Source organism: Lemur catta, chromosome 13 (genome assembly GCF_020740605.2).
Source record: "Lemur catta isolate mLemCat1 chromosome 13, mLemCat1.pri, whole genome shotgun sequence".
NCBI lineage: Eukaryota > Metazoa > Chordata > Mammalia > Primates > Lemuridae > Lemur > Lemur catta.
Genome location: NC_059140.1, coordinates 62676137 through 62698565, shown reverse-complemented (window position 1 = coordinate 62698565; position 22429 = coordinate 62676137). Strand labels below are relative to the sequence as shown.

Here is a 22429-nt window from a genome sequence, read left to right as displayed (position 1 = left end):
TCTCACTCGTTGCCCTGAGTAGAGTGCCATGGCGTCAGCCTAGCTCACAGCAACCTCAAACTCCTGGGCTTAATCCTCCTGCCTCAGCCTCCCGAGTAGCTGGGACTACAGGCACGTGCCACCATGCCCAGCTAATTTTTTTTATCTATGTATATTTTTAGCTATCCATATCATTTCTTTCTATTTTTGGTAGAGACAGGGTCTCACTCTTGCTCAGCTGGTCTCCAACTCCTGAGCTCAAACGATCCGCCCGCCACGGCCTCCCAGAGTGCTAGGATTACAGGCGTGAGCCACCACACCCAGCCTGAAGCTCATCTGAATTTAATACATTGTCCAAAATGGAGACAAGATTTGATCTAAGATTTTCACAATTCAAATCTCATGCTTCTGCCGCAGTTACTAGAAACCAGAAAAGCACCTTCACATGACTAACTGTAACATAAAGCAAAGAAGTCTGACTGCTGAGCAAGCAGGTGACGGGCACAGGACGAGAGATATTTCCAGTAAGTGGCGTCCCCAGAGAGCCTTGGTGAGGCACCACTCTCAGGACCTGCACACTTAAGGCGGCTGTCCAGATGATGGGCAGGGAAAGAAGAGGAAACCGGTTAGAAACTGAAGGAGAAGAGGATCTTGAAGAGGAACGCTTCCAGTTACAGAGGTTCGACTTCTTGTTTCTGTCTTAAGCAAGGTTATCATAAAGATGCGCTCAGTCCTTTTTGTTTGTTTAACTGTTAAACCACGGAATTAATTTTGATCTCACCAGTTTTCTTATTAATGTTATTTTTGTAACTGAAAATATTTTATTGTGGTAAAATATATAGAACGTGAAGCTTATTTTAATCGTAAGGATGCTCAGGATACTCAGTTGTTTTTTTTTTTAAAGAGTTGAGATCTCGAACTCCTGGCTCAAGCGATCCTCCTGCCTCAGCCTCCCCAGCAGCTGGGACTACAGTTGCACACCACCATGCCCAGCTGAGGATACTCGTTATTCATTGTAGAATAACTGCTGTCGCGATGGTAGTAGTGAAGGAAGGATCCCAAAGCTTTGTGTGCTCCTGCCGTACCTCCTCACACCTCACATTCATGCTCTCATCACCAAAATCAGCCTTGGAGACTCTCAGAACTAACCTTATCCTGCTCTTTAGCCAGCAATGTGCTGAATACCAGTTACTAAATGTTTGCCAACACACCATTATTGTTACCCTTGTTTAAGTCAAGCTCTACATCCCTCTTCCCCCAACTCTCCACCAACCACCACTTCCTCCCCTACCTCCCCTTTTTTCTCCTTCTCCTCCTTTCTCTCTCCTTCTTCTGCTTCTCTTGCTTCTCCTCCTGTCATCCTCTGTTTCTCATCATCATCATCGTCACCACCACCATTATCATCATGAACGCTATGGTGTGTTCAGCATCTACCATGTGCCAGGCACTATCTTAAGTACTTTACATGTGTTACTTTACTTAACTTTCACATCTCTATAAAGCGTGTGTTTTGATAACAATAGCTACCATATATTAGACTTGCAGGGGCAAAGGGAAAATGTCCCCTTTGCCTTCTGAAAGTGCACTGAAAAATCATCTCACAAAAGGCAGATTAATTGGAGAAAAGGCAGACAGATTCATTAACGTGTACACACACAGGGAGAATCACAGAGTGATTACTTAACCCCCCAATGGGGTGCAGAAGCTTATATACCATCATGAGTTTACAGAAAGCATGGGGGCTGGGGGCATGGCCCCAAACTAGTTATGGTGGTCAATCAGGTTATGGTAGCAAGACAGGTTATATGGGGAAGACAGGGAGAGAAGAGGGGGCCTGGATAGCAAAGGTGTCTCATTTATAGGTGAAACCTTATAGGTAGCTGTCCTCAGAGAGATGGCAAATGTTTCTTTCAGAGCTTTCAAGGTGTTGGACTCAGTTAATCTTTCCTAGATCTGGACAATGGAAATTTCCTAGAATCTGGCTGCATCAATGCAGATTCTCTACGGACGCAAATTTCCCCCACAAAGCACAGCCTTGCAGGGCCACTCGGTTTGCTGGCTCCCTGAGCAGCCATCTCATAACATGTCAAAAATATATTTTGGGGTAAAATATTTTGATTTCCTTCAGATGTTTTTTGTGTGCTAGACACTGGGCTAAGTACTTGACATTTATCATCTCATTTATACTATACTCTTGTCAATGGAAAAGAACCCAAATCTGTAAAATAACTTAAAGAGGTTTATTCCGAGCTGACTATGCGTGACCGTGGTCTGGAGAGCCTCACCCAAGAAGCCTTGAGCAAGTGGTCTTGCCATCGCTGGGTTACAGTTTGGTTTTAGACATTTTAGGAAGATCAAATTACACATAAAGTCATAAATCATTACATGGAAGGCATCCATTGGTTTGGGCTGAAAAGGCAGGACATCTTGAAGTGGAGGCTTGCAGGTTATAGGTGGGTTTAAAGATTCTTTGATTTGTAATTAGTTAAATAAATGAAGCTTTGTCTAAAGGTTTGGAATGTTTTAAGTTAAGATAAGGAAGTCTGTTAACTAGAGACAAGCCACCCGACGTATGCTAACACTCAAGAACTCTGTTTGAGTAAATTGATGGCCTGTAGGTGCTGTTTAACCTTAGTTGTACATGGCCTTAGGCTTGTTAATGATTTTGTATTATATCTTACTGTTACAAAAGGGATGGGGCATAACAAAGTATGTCTGACCAACCTCTCTTTTCTTCATGACCAGCAACTCAACTTTAAGGTTTTTTTTAGGAGTCCCCTTGGCCAAGAGGGGGTCCATTTAGTCAGCTGGGGGGCTTAAGATTTTATTTTAGTTTACACAACAGGAGAGATATATATATGCTGTATTGACCAAAACAAAGTTTAGAGAAGTCCCATGTTTCTCTCCTTGCAACATCAATTTAAAAAATTCTAATTTATTTATCTGCAACTTCCCTTCACATCACTAAACTATTCAAATTAAGGCACAGTAGTCACATTTGGAGAATCTGGTGTTCTTGGCTTGATGTCAATCTCAAGAAATGGGGAAGTAGATCTGTAACCACATCAGACCAATGTGGCTCGACTTTTACATAACAACGTTGTGAGTTGTTTTTAAGTTGTCATGGACCCCCCAGATTGAGGGTTACATAACCTGAGCATGCCCAGATGAACCGAAAGTGCAAACACAGGCAAAACCTAAGTGTTTGGATTGAGGATTCAGGACTGAATTAAGAAGTGGAAACCGTCTGGAAGTAACATTTACTGGGTGTGGGATAGGTGGGAGGAGGAGGAGGGGATGGGTAAATTCACACCTAATGGGTGCGGTGCATGTTGTCTGGGGGATGGGCACACTTGTAGCTCTAACTTGGGTGGTTCAAAGGCAATTTATGTAACCAAAGCATTTGTACCCCTGTAATATTCTGAAATAAAAAAATAAAAGAAGTGGACACTGCAAGGCAGGATCCAGAATCCAATCAGATCAAGACCTGGCGTCACCCCATTGCAAGACCCTATCAGATCACACCCCATTACCCTCTGACTATAAAATCAGTCAACCCCGTTGTTGAGGGACACAGTGCTTTCAGAACCATGTCCAGTGTGTTCCTTACTTGTGCCAAATGATACCCCCCCTTGCTATAACCAACTTGGCTGTGTCTATTGACTTGATACCTGCCAAGCGAAGGGACCCCTCCATTTGGGAAGTAACAAATCCACTGCAGACAGCAGGGAAAAGGGAATTTCAAAGCCCATTTGGTAACTGAGAACACAGAGAACAAGATGAGACAGACAGTACTGAGCTAAAAGAGCAAAGAGTCTGAATAATATTCCAGAACAAAAAGCACTCAGAATGAATGACTAATGGCATTGCCACAATGTTCTTCACCAGAGCCATTAAGTTACCCTAGGAAAACGTGCAGCTATCTGAGGATGGAAAGGAGCTTTGCGTATGACTTCCAGCTGCTCCCTCACCTTCTTGCAGGCTCTAGAAAAGCCAATGGTGGATGCTCATGAGTGATCTTGTCTAGGGCTTTGCTACTCAAAGACCAGGCCATGCCTCAGCAGCCCTGGCAAGCTTGTTGCAGCCCCCAGAACTCCACCTTAGACTTACTAAATGGCAATCTACACTTACCAAGATTCCAGGTACTTCCTATGCGCATTATAGTTTGGAAAGCACTGCCTTAAGGAACATTGGATTACCAAGAAAGGAAAATGCAAATATCAGTAGACTCCCAATCTGGTTATTTCCTACTGTTTCAAGCCCCTCAGTAGCTCCCACTGCCCTTAGAACAAGGTTCCACCTCCTTAAAGTGGTTTCAGATTCCCATCTCCAGCCTTCTCCATTCTTTAGTCCATCCAAGCTCAACACAAACCAGCCAGGCTTTCTTTGTGCTCTATGTTGCACATATTTCTGTTGACTGATATGCTTTTCATCACGTAACAAACAGAACTGCTTTAAAGCCACAGAAATACAGCACTGGTTAGAAACAATGAACATTAAAGAAAAAAATCTCCATGCCCACAGGGGCCCCGTGAGTGTGGCTAGTCAGTGCACCATCAACTCTTGCTAGGAAGAGCTCACAACTCAATACAAGAAGCACGTCTCTTCCCAGGAGGGCTCTTGAACCAGCAACTTCCAACTGATGGCATTTTTCAAGGGACCATTTCATTTACACTGGGTTTGACTCTGTGACAGCAACTCCAACACCAGAGAATGACAACAGGCCTCTCGGGAGCCCGTCTTAGCTGACTGCATGCTGTAATGATTCATTGATATGCTCCACTTGTCTTCCCTTCTTCAAACAGGCCTAGTGTTTAGTGTTGGGCATGATATGGGTGTCAGCTGTGTTGACCAGAATGTCACAAGCCCTTTCACCAGCTAGACTAAAGAGCTTCCACATGCCTTAGAATAGAAATGAAGCTTCCTCTTGCGTGAGGGAAGCCACTGCTATATACTAAGACTAGGCATTGATTTTTAAATTGAATGCACAGTTTCCTTGTATGTAGAAAAAGGACTGGGTATTATTGTCACAATACTTTTGCTGTTAAATCCATGTAATTTAACTACCAATTTCTTGATTGTGTTGGGGCTCAGAGAAAAGTACCCCAAAATGAGGGCCTCAGAAACAAAAGGTTTTCTCTGACCTTCTCCTGCCCTTCTGTCTTCAGTCCCACTCTCCCGAGGCTACCCACAGAAACTAGAATCCCTCTTCCCCAAGTTGGGTCATAGAAACCAGACAACACCCCTTTTAGTCAAAAGCCAGCCATAAAACCTAAAAATATTCTGTGTAAAAACTGGCCATAAAGAAATTATCTGACCTACTTTGTTTGACGGTAGGTCATAAGACCCCCATTCCAGTGGGGCCCCTAGAAGGAAGGATGCTGCTCAGAGCTAATAAGAATCTAGACAGACAGGCCTTGCAAGGTTTCTGCACTCAGTCTATTAGTATTAAGATCATACCCTTTTGTCCAGTCATATTGCTACAAAGCTGTCCATACTTTGTTGTACCTAAGCGTAAAAACGGACAATTTCCCCTGTATCTTTTGGTCTTTATTCTGAAAGCTCCCAGGTATACACATTAAATAAATTTGTATGACTTTTCTCCTATTAATCTGTATCTTGTCAGTGATTTTTCAGTGAACCTTCAGAGCGCCAAGCGGAACTTGGCCCTTGGCCCCTAATGGGAAACTGGCTCACGTGGTCATAAAGGCTGAGAAGTCCCACAATCTGCTGTCTGCTTGTTGGAGACCCAGGAAAGCTGGTGGTAGAGTGTAGTCCAAGCCTAAAGGCCTGAGAACCAGAGAAGGGCAGAAGATGAGATGAGATGTTCTGGCTCAAGCAGCGAGGTGGGGAAAAAGGGGTGAATCCTTCCTTCCTCTGTCTTTTGCTCCAGTCAGTCTCTCAAGGGAGTGGGTGATGCTCACCAGCACTGGGAGGACCACCTGCTTTACTGTGTCCACCACTTCAAATGCCACTGATATTAACCACAAACACCCAGAAATAATGCTTAACCAGATAGATACCTGGGCATGCCCCATCTAGCAAAGTTGACGCATAACATTAACTATCACATTGATATTAGAGGCATTCATCCACAACTAGTTAAAGAGAGACATGGTTAATCCTTAAAGTTTTCAGACCATCAAAAATACACCAGCCATGGCTCACAGACTCTATATTTTGCCCAAATCCATGTATTCAACAGATGTTTTTAAGAGCCTATATTATTATGTTCAAAGGATTTTGATGATTTGAGAGGAAAATGAAATCGAGATATTTCCAGAGGAGTTCAGGAAACCACTTGGCAGGTCTACTACTCTGCAGCTCCAGAAACTGCGTTTCATCAGTACAACCAAAATCACTCAGTCTCTTGGGGTCTGTATTAGTTTCCTGTTGCTGATGTAACAAATTACTATGAATTTAGTGGCTTAAAACAATACAAATTTAGTATCATATAGTTCTGGAGGCCAGAAATCTGAAATGGGTCTCACTGGCTAAAATCGAGGTGTCAGCCTCCCCTGGAGGATCCAGGGGAGAATCTGTTTCCTCGTCTTTTCCATACTACCCACATTCTTTGCTCACGGATGGCGGCCTTCCATCTTCAGAGCCAGCAATGGCTGGTCAAAACTTCGTCGCATCAAATCACTTTCACCTGGACTCTCCCGCCCCACATTTTTACCATAAGGACTCTTGTGATTACATTGGACCCATGCGGAAAATCTCCTTGTACTGAACCAACTGATTAGTGACCTCAATTCTATCTGCTACCACAATTCCCCTTTGCCATATAACATAATTATAGGTTCCTAAAATTAAAATGTGGACATCTTTGAGACACTATTATTCTGCCTACCACAGAGTCTGATGTAATCTGACCAAACTCACTAGAGATTAACATATGTAAGAATGATAATTTACTGCTATTTGCAATGAAAACTATAACTTTAAGGGAGTGGAGTAGGTGGGAATGCCCATGTTGATCAGTCAGTGCCTTCTTTTCTTGTAGGCAAATTGGCACAGAAAATCTATTTTTCAGTAGAAGATGGCTTGGTGAGCATGAAATCAGAGCATTAAATCAAGGTGAATGACTTTAATGGTTGGTGAAATGAATCCATGAGAGAGAAGCTGTTGGTTGGATTCATCTACCTTATAGAGATGCAACTTCTATTAGTGTCCATTGTACTGGTAAAGCAGAATTTTTTAACCATTTTGGTAGGATAATATATTGAGGGGTCCATTTTTATTTTGTTGCAGCTAATAATTTATTGAGAAATTCATTTGTTTTGTTCTTATTGCTTTGTAGAAACATCTGAATCAATGAGACCACTATTCTCTCACCTCCCTAAAAAGGGCCAACTGGGCTGTGAGTCCCCTGGGAAAGTTAGATTTTTGTCTTTAATTGTGGCTCTAGTGTATGGTAAGCAGAGAGGCACGAGTTGCCTAAGTGGGAGGTAGCTTCTTCAAGTAGGAGCTAAGAGAAAGGAATTTTTTTGTTTGTTTTGATGGGAAGGTGAAGATGGCCTGTGAGTGAGGGAAGGGCTGCATAGCATTTGGATGCTGTGTGAGCCACTGAACCCCCCAAGGGCTGGTGAAGGATCTCTATACCCAAGTTAACACAGACTTTAAAAATGGGAATTTCTGCAGTGCCCATGATGGAACAAGGACCAAAAATCTTTCCCTGGATGTTGCATAAGCACCTGGGCTCTTGAGAAGCTCCAAGTATCTTTAAAAATATTTTTATTGTGGTAAAATATACATAGCATAAAATTTACTATTTTAACTATTTTCCAGCATACGATTTGATGGTGTTAAGTACACCTACAATATCATGCAACCATCATTATCATCCATCTCCAGAACTTTTTCATCATCCAAACAGAAACTCTGCACTCATCAAGGAGTAACTCCCCATTTCCTATTTCCCTACCCCCTGGTAACCTCTATTCTACTTTCTGTCTCTCTGAATTTGCCTTCTCTAGGTTCCTCTTGTAAGTGGGACCATACAGATTTGTCCATTTGTGGAAAATGGGTGTTTAAGACAGACAGGCAGGAGGGGAAGAAACAGCCAAGCCAAAAGCAGCTTCCCTTGGCTGTCCCCCTCCCTGGTGCGTGTCTTGGCTTCCGTCCCGTGCAGGATCAGCAGTCCCTCTTCCCTGAACTTCTGTGTTGTGACGATGCCATCAGGCTCCTTTTGGTAGCTCATTATACAGTTCATTTCATCTCATTTCCTTCCTGTTTTGTACAGAGACTGATTTCCCCTTTGCTGACTCTGCCAGCTCAGTTCAAAACCAGGGTCAAAGCTCTGCTCACAGCACAAATCACTCCTTGTGAAGTCTGGCTGGGTTTTGGCCGGCAGCTGCCAGGCTTTTAGTTTTCTAGAGGCTGTCCTGGCCACAATAGAGCTTTGTGTGTGACCAACCAGTGCTGGGGTGAGCCTGGCTAGGCTAGCTAACGTGTTGAGTTGTTCCTGACACTCTCATGGCCTTAAAGCCCCAGGTCTTGGAGGGTACTGTGGAAGGGAAGTTTACCTTCCCATGGAAAAAAACAAACAAAACCAGCCTCTGCTTTTCCTACATGGTGCTCAGTTTGTAATTATCAGTGACTTTGTCAGAATTAACCAATCACTTGCGTAGTCTTGGAAAGCCTACCCCTCAGCATCTAGTACTTGGGAAATTCTACTTCCAGATCCCAGAGGGGACAGAGCAGAATTCCAGTGAGTATTCCTAACTTGGAAAATCTGTCCTTCAACTTTCCTTCTTAGTCCTAGAGATAATCTTTCAGAATGTAGAACTCTTTTGTGACCAGATGTTGAATGTGTATATTCAAATTTAGCAAGATGCCCATGCAACAGTGCACAGGCCAGCTTTATGACAGTTTGGATAAAAATGATTTCAAAGTGGCTTTGGAGGAAACTGACCAAATCACATCATCTTGGTCTAAAATTTCCTAGTCTTCCTAAAGAATTGTTTTCTTGCCTTGGAGTATGTCCAGTCTGCCACCTAGCACAGTTTTTTTTGTTTGTTTGTTTTCTTTTTTGACTCACTGGTTTACTTGCATGACATTTGCTCTTGTTTTAAGATTCTTTCAGCTCCCTCTTGACTCTTCTTTCTCTTTAAATATTCCTGAAGCGGGCCCTTCCTTGGTCCCTTTATTATTCTTCTGTCTTGCTGCTGGCGTGGTGGAAATTAGACATCGAGTTTGGTGTTAAACACACTTGCCTTCAAAGCCTGATCGTGTGAAATTGGACAAGTTACTTAACCTCTCTAAGACACAGATTTTTCCTCTGTGAAATGGGAACAGTGATTTGCTATTCTCAGGGATGTCAATAGGATTGCTCAAAACAGTTAGGAAATGTACCTGGCACATTGCAGCACCCTTTTCTTTCTGACTCCTTAAAGGCAAGCCTTTCCCAGTGGGCCTTCAGTTGATCTGAATGCCTGGGATACTGTATCTGGAATTCCAAATATCCAGAGTTCCTTCAGGTCCAGGCTGTCTAGGTTCCAACAGGCTGCCCCCAAGGGAAGCGAGGAGATTGGCAGCAAGTATTCACCCGACTTTGTCACACGGATTCATAATTTCATCTGAAGATGGGAGCGACTAGAATGGGGAGTTACCCCTTAAATACTCCATGCCAGGATATGCCAGGGACCAGGGTGTTCCACAGATACCGGGCAAATAAAGCCCAAATTACCAGTGCCTTTGTTCTACAACTTGGAAATGACAAAGGACAAAGTCAGGGAACCAAGGAGAGTGCGATGGGACTTGGTTTTTCCAAGAAGGGACTTTTCTAAGAAAGCCAGGGCCTGCTCAGCTGAATGTGGTTAGGTGCAGATAGCTTGGAGACACTTTCCCCAGAGCAATCAGGGCGCTGCGGCCCCCTAGGGGCGGAGGGGCGTCGTGCGCTCAGCCCTGCTAACAGGGAGTAGGTTTCCATTGTGAAAACTTTTTGTATTGGTTAGCAGGTTCTCCCAGCACCACCACGATCTCAGATCTCAGGACTATCGGCGCCACACCTGTGATGGGATTTCAAACCCTGCTGCCAAAGGACAAGGTGACGAGTAGGTTGAACAAACGCTGACAGCGAAGTCGGCTGGATGAGTCGTACTCCGCGTGGAGCAGCCAGCTGGGGCGCCAGGTCTGAAGGAGGCAGTTCACGCTGCGGGTAAATGGCAGGTCGATTTCGGGGCAGATTCACCCAGATTACTCACTCTTCATTTCAGGCGATTGTACTCAATGCTAAATACTGCTGCTTGGGGCGTTTGGGGTTGGGAACTCATTTCTGATTTCTGCCAAGTCTGCGTTTATCCCCTTTCGACCCCTGAAAGCGCTGCTCTGTCTGGGCCCACGGGGAGGGCAGGGTGTGATTTCCAAGAGGACGCGAAGAGGGGCGCACGGGGGGTCCCGGCTCAGGTCGCCCGGAGCGGGAGGCACGGCTGCAGGGGCGCACGGGGGGACCCGGAGCGGGAGGCACGGCTGCAGGGCCGCACGGGGGGACCCGGAGCGGGAGGCACAGCTGCAGGGGCGCACGGGGGTCCCGGAGCAGGAGGCACGGCTGCAGGGGAGCGGGAGCCCGGGGAGCCCAAGTTCTTTCCATCTCGGTGCGAGCAGCCGACCCGGGAGCTGCGCTTCGCTTCCCTATGGAGCTTCTCCACCGCGCAGCGGCGGCGGATGTGGGAGGGGGGGATGGCAGGGGGCGTGGCGGCGTCCAGGCGTCGCTTCCCGCTCCCTCTAGCCGCAGCCTGGGGGGCGCCGTGACCGCTGAAAGCTGCCCAGAGCCGCGCTAACGGAGGCCGGACGCGCTGCGTCCACCCGCGCCGCTTTCCATTGCGGGGGTGAGGCGGGGCGGGGCGGGGCCGGGAGCGGTCGGGAGAAGGGAAGGGAGCGTGGCGGGAGAGGCGGGACGGTGGAAGGGGCCCCAGAGAGGCTTGTGCCGAGCAGAGACCCGGGGATCTCGGGGTAGGTCAGGGCAGTGTCGGGAGCCCCTTGGAGACCCTAGAAAGGGGCCCCTCGGCAGGGTGGCGGATTTTTTTGGCGTTGACTTTGCAAAGTGAGAGCGACCTTGTGCTCGGCTTGGGCCGGGAAGGGCGCAGGGGCAGGAACTCAGGGCACTTTGACGCGGGGCGATTCTCAGTGAGTACAAAGCCTGCGCCCCGCGTGGCCCCGGGCGCTGCGTTCGGAGCTCGGGGGCTTTTCTCAGTTCCCCAAATGCGCGCAAACCGACCGCGAAGGGCCGCGGTTGACCGCCTCCCTCGCACGCGCAAACCCATGGATATCTGGTGGTAGAAAGACAAACATTCTGCTACGTAACTGAGCTAGGTTAGAGCGTGAAGGCGGCGTGCGGTTGGTCGGAGCCCCCAGCTGGAGCCCACCCGCCGGGATGGCAGCGGGGAGCCGGGAATCGCTGCACTCATCCCCAACCCCCCAGCGTGGCCGCACCACGCCGTGAGGGTTTGCTACGATCCCCTGCGAAAGTTATTTGCCCGGTCAGCTTGGAAAATGTGAAGAACCTTCAGAGGAAGAGCTATTTCACCGTAAATGAGAATTAAGACTCAAAGGAAAGGGTATATTCAAGGGCTGCCGGTATGTTATTACAATGGGTTTTGGAAGGATCTTAGAATTGAAGATGTGGTGGGAGAGTGCAAAGGACTGACAGTTGGTAAACTCGGGTTTCTTAGACCCAGTCCTAAAGCCAAATAAGGGGTGAGATCTTGGCAAGTCAAAAAGCCTCATTGAACTTCAGTTCCCTTGCTCGAGAACTGCCCTACCTCACTGGTGGTTTGGAAGACACATGAACTGGAGTACGGAGGGAGGTGGTTTTGGACATTGTATAAAGAAAGTATGATCTTCCCAAATGAAGGTAACGTTGCATTGCTGCAAACATACCCTCCTGGCCACCAAGAAAACCTAGTTTGGAGCAGAGTTAAGGCAGCAACTTTATGGTAGTGCTGGGGTTTTCATAATTACCTGTCCAAAGGGTTAAGATGCGTCTGTTTCACAAATTCTTGTTGCGGTTCCTCTTCATTGCACTGCCTGGTGAAACTGCTCATCACAGTGTGACAGCAGAGGACAGGAACTGTGCCTTTTTCATCATCTACTTTAGGGCCTGTACCAAGTAGGGGAGATGTTAGGAACATTGATGAAAATTGAGGGTCATACTCTCTCTGGGGGGTTAGATTTGATTAGACATAGTCCTTATGCAACCATTTAAGTCCAAAAACATTGTTGTCATTCTGAGTTCTTGTTTTCTGACACAGGGAAAATGCTGTCAGAGCCAAGGATAAACAAACATCCAAGAGTGAGCATTTTCATTTGAATGGTCTTTGGAGGAAGATAAGTGAAGAGCTAAAGAAAGTGTATAGCTTGCTGCCACATTTTCCCCACCCATCTGAAGGCGCACAAATAGTAGCACTGACAAATTTGAACAGTTTCCCTTGTTACTAAATGTAGATTTGTATTTTTAGTACAGAAAGGAAAGATTAGCATGGTTGGTTGTGTTGCTGTAAAAATTCAAGGAGTTCTTCTTGGATAAGCATGTCCAGCTTTCCAGAAATTACAACTTTAGTAATACCTAGTGCCTGTTTAGTCATATTGCATCTTTTCATGATACCCAATAAGATTTCTGATTGGTTTTTCCATTTTAATGAAAAGAAGTTGAAGGATGACTCAGTTAAGGGGTTGGGAAATTAAACTAGGTCTCCTTAATTGTGCTGTCTTATACTGAACTGTAAGTCTTTATGCAATAATGATGATGGTGATAAGAAAGCTAACTTTCATAGAACATTGTGCACCAGACTGAGATACACACGCTACAATTCTTTTTGTTCTCACAGCAATCCTGTAAAGATACTGAAGCATGGAGAGGTTAAGTGACTTGCTCAAGGCCACACAGCTAAGAAATAATTTTTCTCAGATTGGCATACAAATTATATTTGACTGGATCTTGTCTGTGTGTTTGTATGCATGTATGTATTTTAACTCTGGCACTGTGTTTTATCCCACGCATTGAGGTGACATGGACAGTGTGATTGGAGGCTCTGGAGCAAGGTTCCAGGGTTTGACCTCTGAGCATACCATTGAGTGACTTTGCGGTCATCACCTTTACTTCCTTTTTCTGGATCTCAGTTTTCCGATTCATGAAATAGTGATAATGATTCCATATGCAGTGAATGCTTTGTTTCTACTGGAACATATGAACAGTGAAAGTAAAATGCTTCTCAGGGTGTAAAAAATGTTTCAGATTCAAGTGTTTTCATCATCAGTAGACTGGAAAATGGCCAATGAATAGAAGGCGAAATAAACTATACATTTAATGTGCTTTGCCCAACAATCATGTTGAAAAATCGTTTTTATAAATAAGTGCTTTAGTTCCAATGATCCTTAGCTTTTTATTTATTAAGAGAAATTAATGTAAATTAGACCTCAAAGTTTTCTTTGGCAGGTAACCTTGAAAAATACCCATAGTCAACATGTGCTTTTTGCTAGTTGATTTTAAGTGACGAAAATTGGAGATGGAGATATTTTTTCTCCTTACCCTCTTCTACATTGTTTTATTCCAACAAGCTGTAGTGGATTAGAAAACAGCTGAGTCCCCAGTGTATATGTAGGGTACTTCCCTATTTTCTCTCTGTTTATTTGGACATTGTTCTTAGAATACACTTTTTGGGATGGCCTCCTTAAATCTGCTAAGTGAGGAGACTTGCACTTCTATATGTGCATATTTTAAGGGTGTTTTTTAAAAAAAAATACTCAATTGCCAAATCATTTGATTTGTTCTGTGACCTATATAAAAATCTGGGTTTTTTTTGGTTTGGTTATTTTTGGTTTTGGGCCTTTTCTTGGTTTTACTTTTTATTTTTGGTTGTTCACTCTTCGTTTAGGCTCTTGGTTTTATGGAAATTTGGGCTCTGAAAGGTAAACATCTCCATATTGTTGGCATTGCCAAGTTCATGGCCATCTGCTCTATGCTTGGTGAATATTAATATCCTGGAGAGATGTTGGGATCTTCCCTTCACCCCTGTGCTTGTAGAATTAGGGCTAGATTAGTTTAGCCTGGGCTTCCTGGGTTTTGGTCATTTGAAAACAGTGCTTCAAGAAGGCTGGCGTTTGCCTTAGTACAGGAGAAATAATTCGTTATTAACTTCAAGTATCTTCTGTTATACTGTGAAATAAAGATGGTAGTTTTCTTGCTTTCTGTTTTTCCAAACAATACCACTGGGACTTGTGGGTTTTGTTCACATATCAACTGTTTCTTTCTTTCTTCAGTGTCTCGCTCTGTCGCCCAGGCTAGAGTGCCGTGGAATCAGCCTAGCTCACAGCAACCTCAAACTCCTGGGCTCAAGCGATCCTACTGCCTCAGTCTCCCGAGTAGCTGGGACTACAGGCATGCTCCACCATGCCCGGCTAATTTTTTCTCTATATATATTTTAGTTGTCCATATAATTTCTTTCTACTTTTAGTAGAGACGAGGTGTCGCTCTTGCTCAGGCTGGTCTCAAACTCCTGAGCTCAAAGGATCCACCAGCTTCGGCCTCCCAGAGTGCTAGGATTACAGGCGTGAGCCACCACGTCCAACCTCTACTGTTTCTTAATCAAGATACATTTAACAATTTTCACCCTGCCTCTTTTCCTCTAACTGTCCTTTGGATGTTGTTCTTTAGAAACTGAAAGAGTTCATTTTTGTTGGAGGTTGGGCTAGGTTGGTAATAATTAATCTGAAACACCTTGAGGGATTCTAACCTTATCAAGGGATAAGGAAATGAGTGTGTGTGCACGTGTAGAAAATTTAGAACAGTGCCAGGCACAAGGTAAATGCTATATGAGTGTTAGTTATGAACTGATGAGAAGGAAGATGTCAGAAGATGAATGCTATAGAAAAAAACTAGGGTAGTACATGGGGAGATAGCATTTACCTGTAGGGATGCGGTTTTTGAAAAGATGATGGAAAAAGTCTCAGTCCAAAGGTAATATTTAAATAAAGACCTGTAGAGGAGTGTATAGGTGTCCAGGTAGTAGAGAAGGAGATTGGAGAGGTAACTTAGGGACACATGGGACAGACATAGCAAATGTTGAAGGTTTTTAAAGAAAACTTTTTTGGGGGATTTTTTAATGGAAAATTTCAAACTTAAAAGAAAGAATGATAAAATGAACAACCTTGTCCCTTCTCCCAGCTTCAACAATTATCACCATGGCCAACTGTGTTTCATCCATATCCTGCCCTGGCATTATTTTAAAGCAAATTCAAGAAATTCTATCAATTGTTTCTAAGTACTTCTGTGTATATTTCTAAAAAATAGACACTTAAAATATAACCACGATATTTAACCTTTCTGACCTTGTTTCCTGTCTGTAAGTCCAGGTTGTCCTCAGTGTAAAATCTGACAGTAGGCACCCAGTTGCTGATGGTCATAGTGCTAATGTTGTCTTTACCAGCTCTTGATTTTCTTTTTCTAGATAGTTCTATTGTGACAATTTCACTTTTACTTCCTCTCTCTTCTTCATACCTATTTTAGACACACTTATTCAGTATTTCCTTTGTCTACTCTCTATTTCTCTTTTTAGCTTTCTCCTGTCCTTTCAGTATCTTTGCTCACAGCCTGACCTGTGGCTCGCGTTCCTTTGATCTCCTAGCCAGGGAAATGCCAGCTTCCTCTAGTCTCCTTAGATCTTTTGAAGGAGACAGACCCTTCTCCCCATTTCATTTTTTAAAAACAGTGTTATTGAGATCAAGATAGAATTTACATGCCAAACAGTTCAACCATTTAAAGCGTACAAGTCAGTGATTTTTAGTGTATTCATAGATAGGTGTCACCATGACCACACTTGTTGTTAGGACATTTTCATCACCTCAAAAAGAAACCTGGTACCCGTTAGTCATTCCCATTCCCTACCCCGAGCAACGACTAATCTACTTTTTGTCTCTGTGAATTTTCCTATTCTGGACATTTCATATGAATATGTATGTGAAATGCCTTTGTGTCTGGCTTCTTTCACTTAGTGTAATGTGTTCAGTGCTCATCCACGTTGCAGTGTGAATCTGAACTTCATTTCCAATTATGGCTGAGTCACACTCCACTGTATGGATGCAGCACATTTAGTTTATTCATCAGTTGTTAGACATTTGGGTTGTTTCCACTTTTTGGCCATTATGAATAATGCTGCCATAGACATTTGTGTGCAAGTTTTTGTGTGAACATATGTTCTCATTTCTCTTGGGTATATATCCAAAAGTAGAATTATTAGGCCAAATGGTAACTGAATGTTTAACCATTTAAGGAACTACCAGACCATTTTCCAACCTGGCTCCCCATTTCATTTTGCCCAGACTTGGAAATCTAGCCATCTTTCATATGCAGATACCTACCCATACTTTGGGTAAATTTCTGTATTAAAATCTTTTCAAGGCTGGGCGCAATGGCTCATGCCTGTAATCCTAGCACTCTGGGAGGCCGAGGCGGATGGATCGCTTGAGGTCAGGAGTTTGAGACCAGCCTGAGCAAGAGTGAGACCCTGTCTCTACTAAAAAAAATAGAAAGAAATTATCTGGTCAACTAAAAATATATATAGAAAAAATTAGCCGGGCATGGTGGCGCATGCCTGTAGTCCCAGCTACTCGGGAGGCTGAGGCAGGAGGATCGCTTAAGCCCAGGAGTCTGAGGTTGCTGTGAGCTAGGCTGACGCCATGACACTCACTCTAGCCGGGCAACAGAGCGAGACTCTGTCTCAAAAAAAAAAAAAAAAAAAATTTTTCAAACTCTTGCTTAGTTATCTAATCATGTTCAGTATAATTCTGTTTTTGTTGTTGTTTTTTATTTGTAAGGTTTTTAAGTAAAACATTAATCGAGCAGTGGTCTCCAAAGTGGAGGGTACATACTGTTAGGGAACAAGATGATTCATTAGAAAGCAAGAACAAAATGCTATTTTAACATATGCTTTATAGTTACATAATGTATTAGAATAGCTGTCCATATGTAAGGTATATAGATAAATATTCTTATACTGGAGTTGTATGGTACAAAGACTTTTTTTTACACTAGTGGGAAAGAGTAATCATAAAATTTTCAGAATGATTCCAGAGACATGAAATCAAATATAATGATATGGTTCTTAGTCCTACATTTGATGCAAAGTCTGATGGGAAAATTCTTAAAATTACTTTGCTAATGATATTGAAAATATCCTACCAATTTCAGCCCACGTGGAACATGTGAATACCAGTGGAAAAAACTTTGGATCAGGTGTCAGACTTTTGTTTTTGTCTTACTTCTGCTAATTGCTAATGGTGAGACTTTGGGCAAGTCCCTAACGGTCTCCATTTCAGTTCTCAAATTGGCATAACATCTGCAGTGTTGCACGTTATCACTGTACAGAATGAGAGTGGGAAGTGTGACATATTCAGTAACCATAGGGAGTTAGTCGTTTGGGTGTTTTGGGCAACCCTGCAGTTCTCTTAGGAGAAGTATCTGGTTTTCCCTGATCTTATCCCACTTACTTTTCTTGGTTGTTTTCTGTCCTTCCTCCATGTTTTTCTGACAGCAACCTTGGAAATTAATGGTCGTTGCTGAAGGCCGAATCAGTGAGAGTGGAGTCTGTGTGAGCCCAATAGTCAGTAGGGCACTGTTTCCTTCCTGCTGCTTTTGTTTGACATAGTGTTTAGCACATGTTTTGATGAAGGTGCGACTTTGGGAAAATTGCTGTTCCTAGAAATTCCTGGATACTGTTGTAGAAGCCATGGAGTGAAATTATTGGGCATCTTAATGGTTTCTGTTTGATATGCAATAGTGTTAGAGTCTGCCAGCCTCCTTGGGGATGTGAATCTTTGCTTCACTTCGAAGCATGAAGGGAAGTAGATCCTGAGAAGGGAAGACATTCTGGGAAACCATGTTAACCCAACAGCGCACCTGCTGTGGTTAAAGGTTTATTTGTTCTCTACTCGCTTGCACTTATTACTGGGCATGCTTAGTGAGATACCATAAAATTGACAAAAATGAACTTTACCTTTCACCCTAGACTCTGTGATTTCTATTCTCTAATATCCTTTATTCTAAGAAACCGGTTGGACATTTTAGGTTGTGATCTCTAATTTCTTCTAAAGGGCGACATCCATTCTTGACTTCCTTTCTTGGGCAATGGAAATAACCAACATAGTCATACTTAAGTATTATTTGTTATTTTGTTCATTCTTGCATTCATAAGCTCAAGGAATATATTTAGTGAACATCTATTATTGCCGCTGTTCTGAGTTCTGGGGACAAAGCAATATCCAAAATAAATTCTTTAAAAATTTTACATTTTAGTAGGTGCTAGTCATAGAGATTAAATAAAATGGAGAGCTGTGCTAAGGAGAGGAATATTGCTGGGAAGGGGGACAGAAACTGTTGGGGAGAGGCAGTTGCTGTCTTTAATAGAGTTACCAGGGAGGCCTCAGAAGGTAACATTTAAGATGAATCTTTGCTCTGATGCCCTCAGTTATGTATTCTATGAGCAGTTAGTATTGGAGTGGAGAAAATCTAAATCCTAAATCTGATGTCCTTGTACCTATTCGTGGAGTAACTTTAAGACTCTTGTGGGTAGTAAGAGCTAAAGCTGCTCTGCCCTCAAAGTGCTGGCTGCTTATGGTCTGAAAGACTTTTGTGAAGTCATTGTAGAGGTCACGGTGACTCATGCACAACTGAGGCATCTGTCCCTCATGCAAAAGTTGCATCTTTGCAGTCAATGCTGTGTCCCTGTGGTGGCCTTAGTGTTGTAGTCATTCTTGATGGGGCCACTGACTCTGATGCAGAATGACTTGGCTGGGGGAGCCCTGGAGTCTCTCCTTTGTCCAGGGCCTTTGCTGCTGCATATATGTTAACTAGTAACATATATGTGCTTGTGCTTGTGCTCACCCTTTGATCCCAGTTGGCAAATCTCAGTAGGCATGATGGTAAGCTTTGAGACTCAGTATCTCTTTCTTGAAAATGCTTTGGGAAATTGATTTTATCTCTTGTACCCAAGCAGCTCTGATTCAAAGGCCCTGCTTTATGACAGAGGGAAGTGTGTTGAGAAGATGCTAAGCATTGCTTAGACCCATATTTCCTTCTACCTATCAGCCCCTGAAATGTATTAAATGTGCATCTATTTTCTAATCTTCCTTCCACCAGAGCACAGGAAGCTTATTTTAGTCACCAGTTTTATGTTACCCCAGTGCCACCAAAACAAAAACAATGCCAGACGTGCGGTAGATGCTCAATATATATTTCTTAATTGAGTAGCTAACAGACTACTAGCAATATGGCAACAAGCAACACATCCAGCAATTGTATGATGGTACCTCAGGAATTACCTGCTGCCTTAAAGATAAAAAAAATGGAGATGTTGACCTGGACTTTGATGGTTTTCAACATTGCCCTCTCCTCTGTGTCAGTCTCCCTCTCAGAGAAATTCATGATCCTTGGTGAGTGTCCAGCGTGGCTTTTTGTCCTCTCTCTGACACTGCCCAGCTGTGACCTTAGATGTGGTTTTGAATCTATATGGGCCTATTCCAGCTCTAAATGTGTTGATTTTACAACCTGGCAAAGCCAGCACCTGCTTGTTATTCGCATGAAGCAGCAACACCTTTCTAGAAGGAAGTGGAGCAAGCACCTGCCTCTGAAAATTGCTTTTTGTAAGGAAGTTTGTTTTTGCTCAATGCATTGTGGTCACTTTTGTATATGGGAGTCTCACAAATAACATCATTCTCTTTGAACTGTTGACTTTAATCTGTTTATAAAGAATACTGGGATCACTGTTGCTTACTATTTGAGATTGTATATTTTTCATGTGGTTTCACATCTATAATCATCTTCCCCCCACATAAGAGATATATGATTTATAGAAAATTGAGCGTAAACCATGACATACTTCTATAGCTTTATTGTCTTGGAAATATTGAGGTTATCATGAACTGTGGACTCACACGAAGATTGGAACTAGTAAGAGAAAGGGACTAGTAAAAGAAAGTCAGTAAAAAATGACTTGAGCAAAGATGTTCATTTATGTATACTTTATAATGAAAAACTAAAAATTTCTATCAGTGGGTCTAAGTGAAGTATGATATTTATAGAAAGTGATAAGACAATTTAGAAGAATGAGATACACCCTTAATACATACACTGTGGAGAGAAAAACGTGAGTTATGGAATATGTCCAATATGATTCTGTGTGTATATAAAAAATAAAACATATTTTCTGATATGACATATGTTACTCCATAGTTGAAGGTCTGGAAGGAGTAAAATGGTTAACAGTGTTATTTCTGAGAATGAAGTAGGATTGGTGGGGCTTAGGGCCATAAGAGCTCTTCACGTTTTACTCTAGGCTTCTGTGTTTTTGGCATTTTATAAAAACATAGTCATGGTTTCCTTTTGTACCTATGAAATCCAAAATTATTGGAGGGGAAAAGATGTGTGACAAAGAGAAATTGGTGCACAGGTGGGATTTGAGGTCAGAAGAAGGAAGATGAAACATTTTGGGGTAGTGAGTGGCAGTTAACATAGCAAGCTATATCTTATGATACTTTTGAATAGTGATTTAGGACTTTTTGTGATGTTTTCAGGCTGCATTTATACATTATATACATTTATATGTGCATTTTTACATATGTTGTATACAAAAGATATATATATAAATACATCCTGAAAACAATATATATTATATACAAATACATACACAAACATAGTTGACCCTTGAACAATGTGGGGGTTGGGGTGCTGGCCCCCTGTGCAGCAAAAAATCTTCATATAACTTTTGACTTCCCCAAAACTTAACACTACTAATAGTTTACTGTTACCTGCAAGCCTTACTGATAGCCTTACTGATAACATGCACAGTCGATTAACTCATATTTTGTATGCTACTTATATAATGTATTCTTACATTAAAGTAAGCTAGAGAAAAGAAAATATTATTAAGGAGATCATAAGAAAATATATTTAATGTATGTTATATATTTAACATATTCATTAAGTGGAAGTATATCACAATAAAGGTCTTTATCCTTGTCCTCTTCACATTGAGTAGGTTGAGGAGGAGGAGGAGGGGTTGGTCTTGCTGTCTCCGGGGTGGGAGAAAATCTGCGTGTAAGTGGATCTGTGCAGTTCAAACTCATGTTGTTCAAGGGAAAACTCTGTGTGTGTATTTATTATATATAATCTTCTTTATTACTCCAAAAGACATGACCTGGAATATAGGGCCCCCAAATCAAGAAAACTCAAGGACTTTTAAGAACAATTTTCATGTGTTTCTTCCTTTGGTCTCTTTAAACTTATGTCTTGTCACTGTAAGGACTGGGTGAGAAAAATTCCATATTCTCAGGAAACATGGATTCACTTCTATCCCTGTATGAATATTATAATTCTACCCCAGTAATAGAACAGAAGGTTTTTCTCTAGCTCTTAACTTTATTCCACTTTGTTGAATTCATTCATTCAGTCCACAGACATCTATTGAGCCCCATACGTGACTCTAGCTTTGGGGGCTGTGACCTGGCAGTGAACAGACCAGCCCTGCTCTCATGGAGCTTACAGTCAGGTGGGGGTGGGTGTGGGTGTGGGGAAGAAAGATAGTAAGGAACTAAAAAATATCCGGAAGTGAGCACTACGGTGATGAAAACTAACCAGGGTGACGTGCTGCGGAGTGACGGGGAACTACCTTAAGAAAGGTCGTTAGGAAAGACTTCTTTGGGGAAGTAACTTACAGATCAAGGCATGCATGTGTGAGCATTTGGGGGAAGATCATCTCAGGAAGAGGAAACCCAGAATAGTAGCCCTAAGGTGGGACAGAGCTTGCAGGGTTCAAGAGCTTGCTGTGTGGCTGGGTGAAGACAAGTGAGAGAGGTCTGCAAGGGACAAGATCATGTCAGGCGTTAAGCACAAGGTAAGGAGTTTGGATTTTAACCCAGATGTGATGGGAAACCTTCAGGGAATTTTGATTGGGGGAATGACATGGTCTGACTTAGGTTTATAAGAAGTCTCCCTGAATACCTGTTGGTTATAAGCAGGTGAGAGTAAAGCAGGGAAACCCATTGGGAAGCTATGGGTGGACATCCAGGTGGGAGAAGACAGTGACTCAGACCAGGGTGGCAGCTATAGCTGTAGACTTGCTGATGGATTGAAGGTGGAGAGCTGGGGAAAGCAAGGATCAGGAGTGACTCCTACGTTTTAGGGTTGAGCAACTAACTGGGAGATGTGTTTCCTGAAATGGGAACAAGCAGAGGAGGAGCAGGTTTGGGGGCAAATCAGTGTCTGTTTTTGGCATATCAGGTTGCAACGCCCACTGGACAAATGTCAAATAGGCAGTAAACTGTGTTAGCCTGGAGTTCAAGGGGGAGGTCAGGAATAGAGATATACGTGTGGGTGTCATCTGCGTACACAGGGATGGTATTTACAGCCCTGGAATTGGTCCCAACATGTCACGTTTACCATTGTGCATGTGCTACA

At 43.0% G+C, this 22429-nt stretch overlaps 1 protein-coding gene across 6 annotated transcripts in view; it reads left to right on the top strand.

The window, feature by feature from the left end:
* The first annotated feature begins 10061 nt into the window (after positions 1–10061).
* Positions 10062–22429, top strand: part of RUBCNL (rubicon like autophagy enhancer) — a 36680-nt gene continuing 24312 nt past the window's right edge. For 3 of the 6 annotated variants that reach the window (XM_045567276.1, XM_045567271.1, XM_045567272.1), the window contains exon 1: positions 21410–21866. The gene's annotated coding sequence lies outside the window, so the exon portion shown is untranslated. Of the gene's footprint in view, positions 10142–10718; positions 10812–10882; positions 10936–21409; positions 21867–22429 lie in introns of those variants that run through there. The other 3 variants (XM_045567274.1, XM_045567273.1, XM_045567275.1) reach the window with 3 other exon arrangements.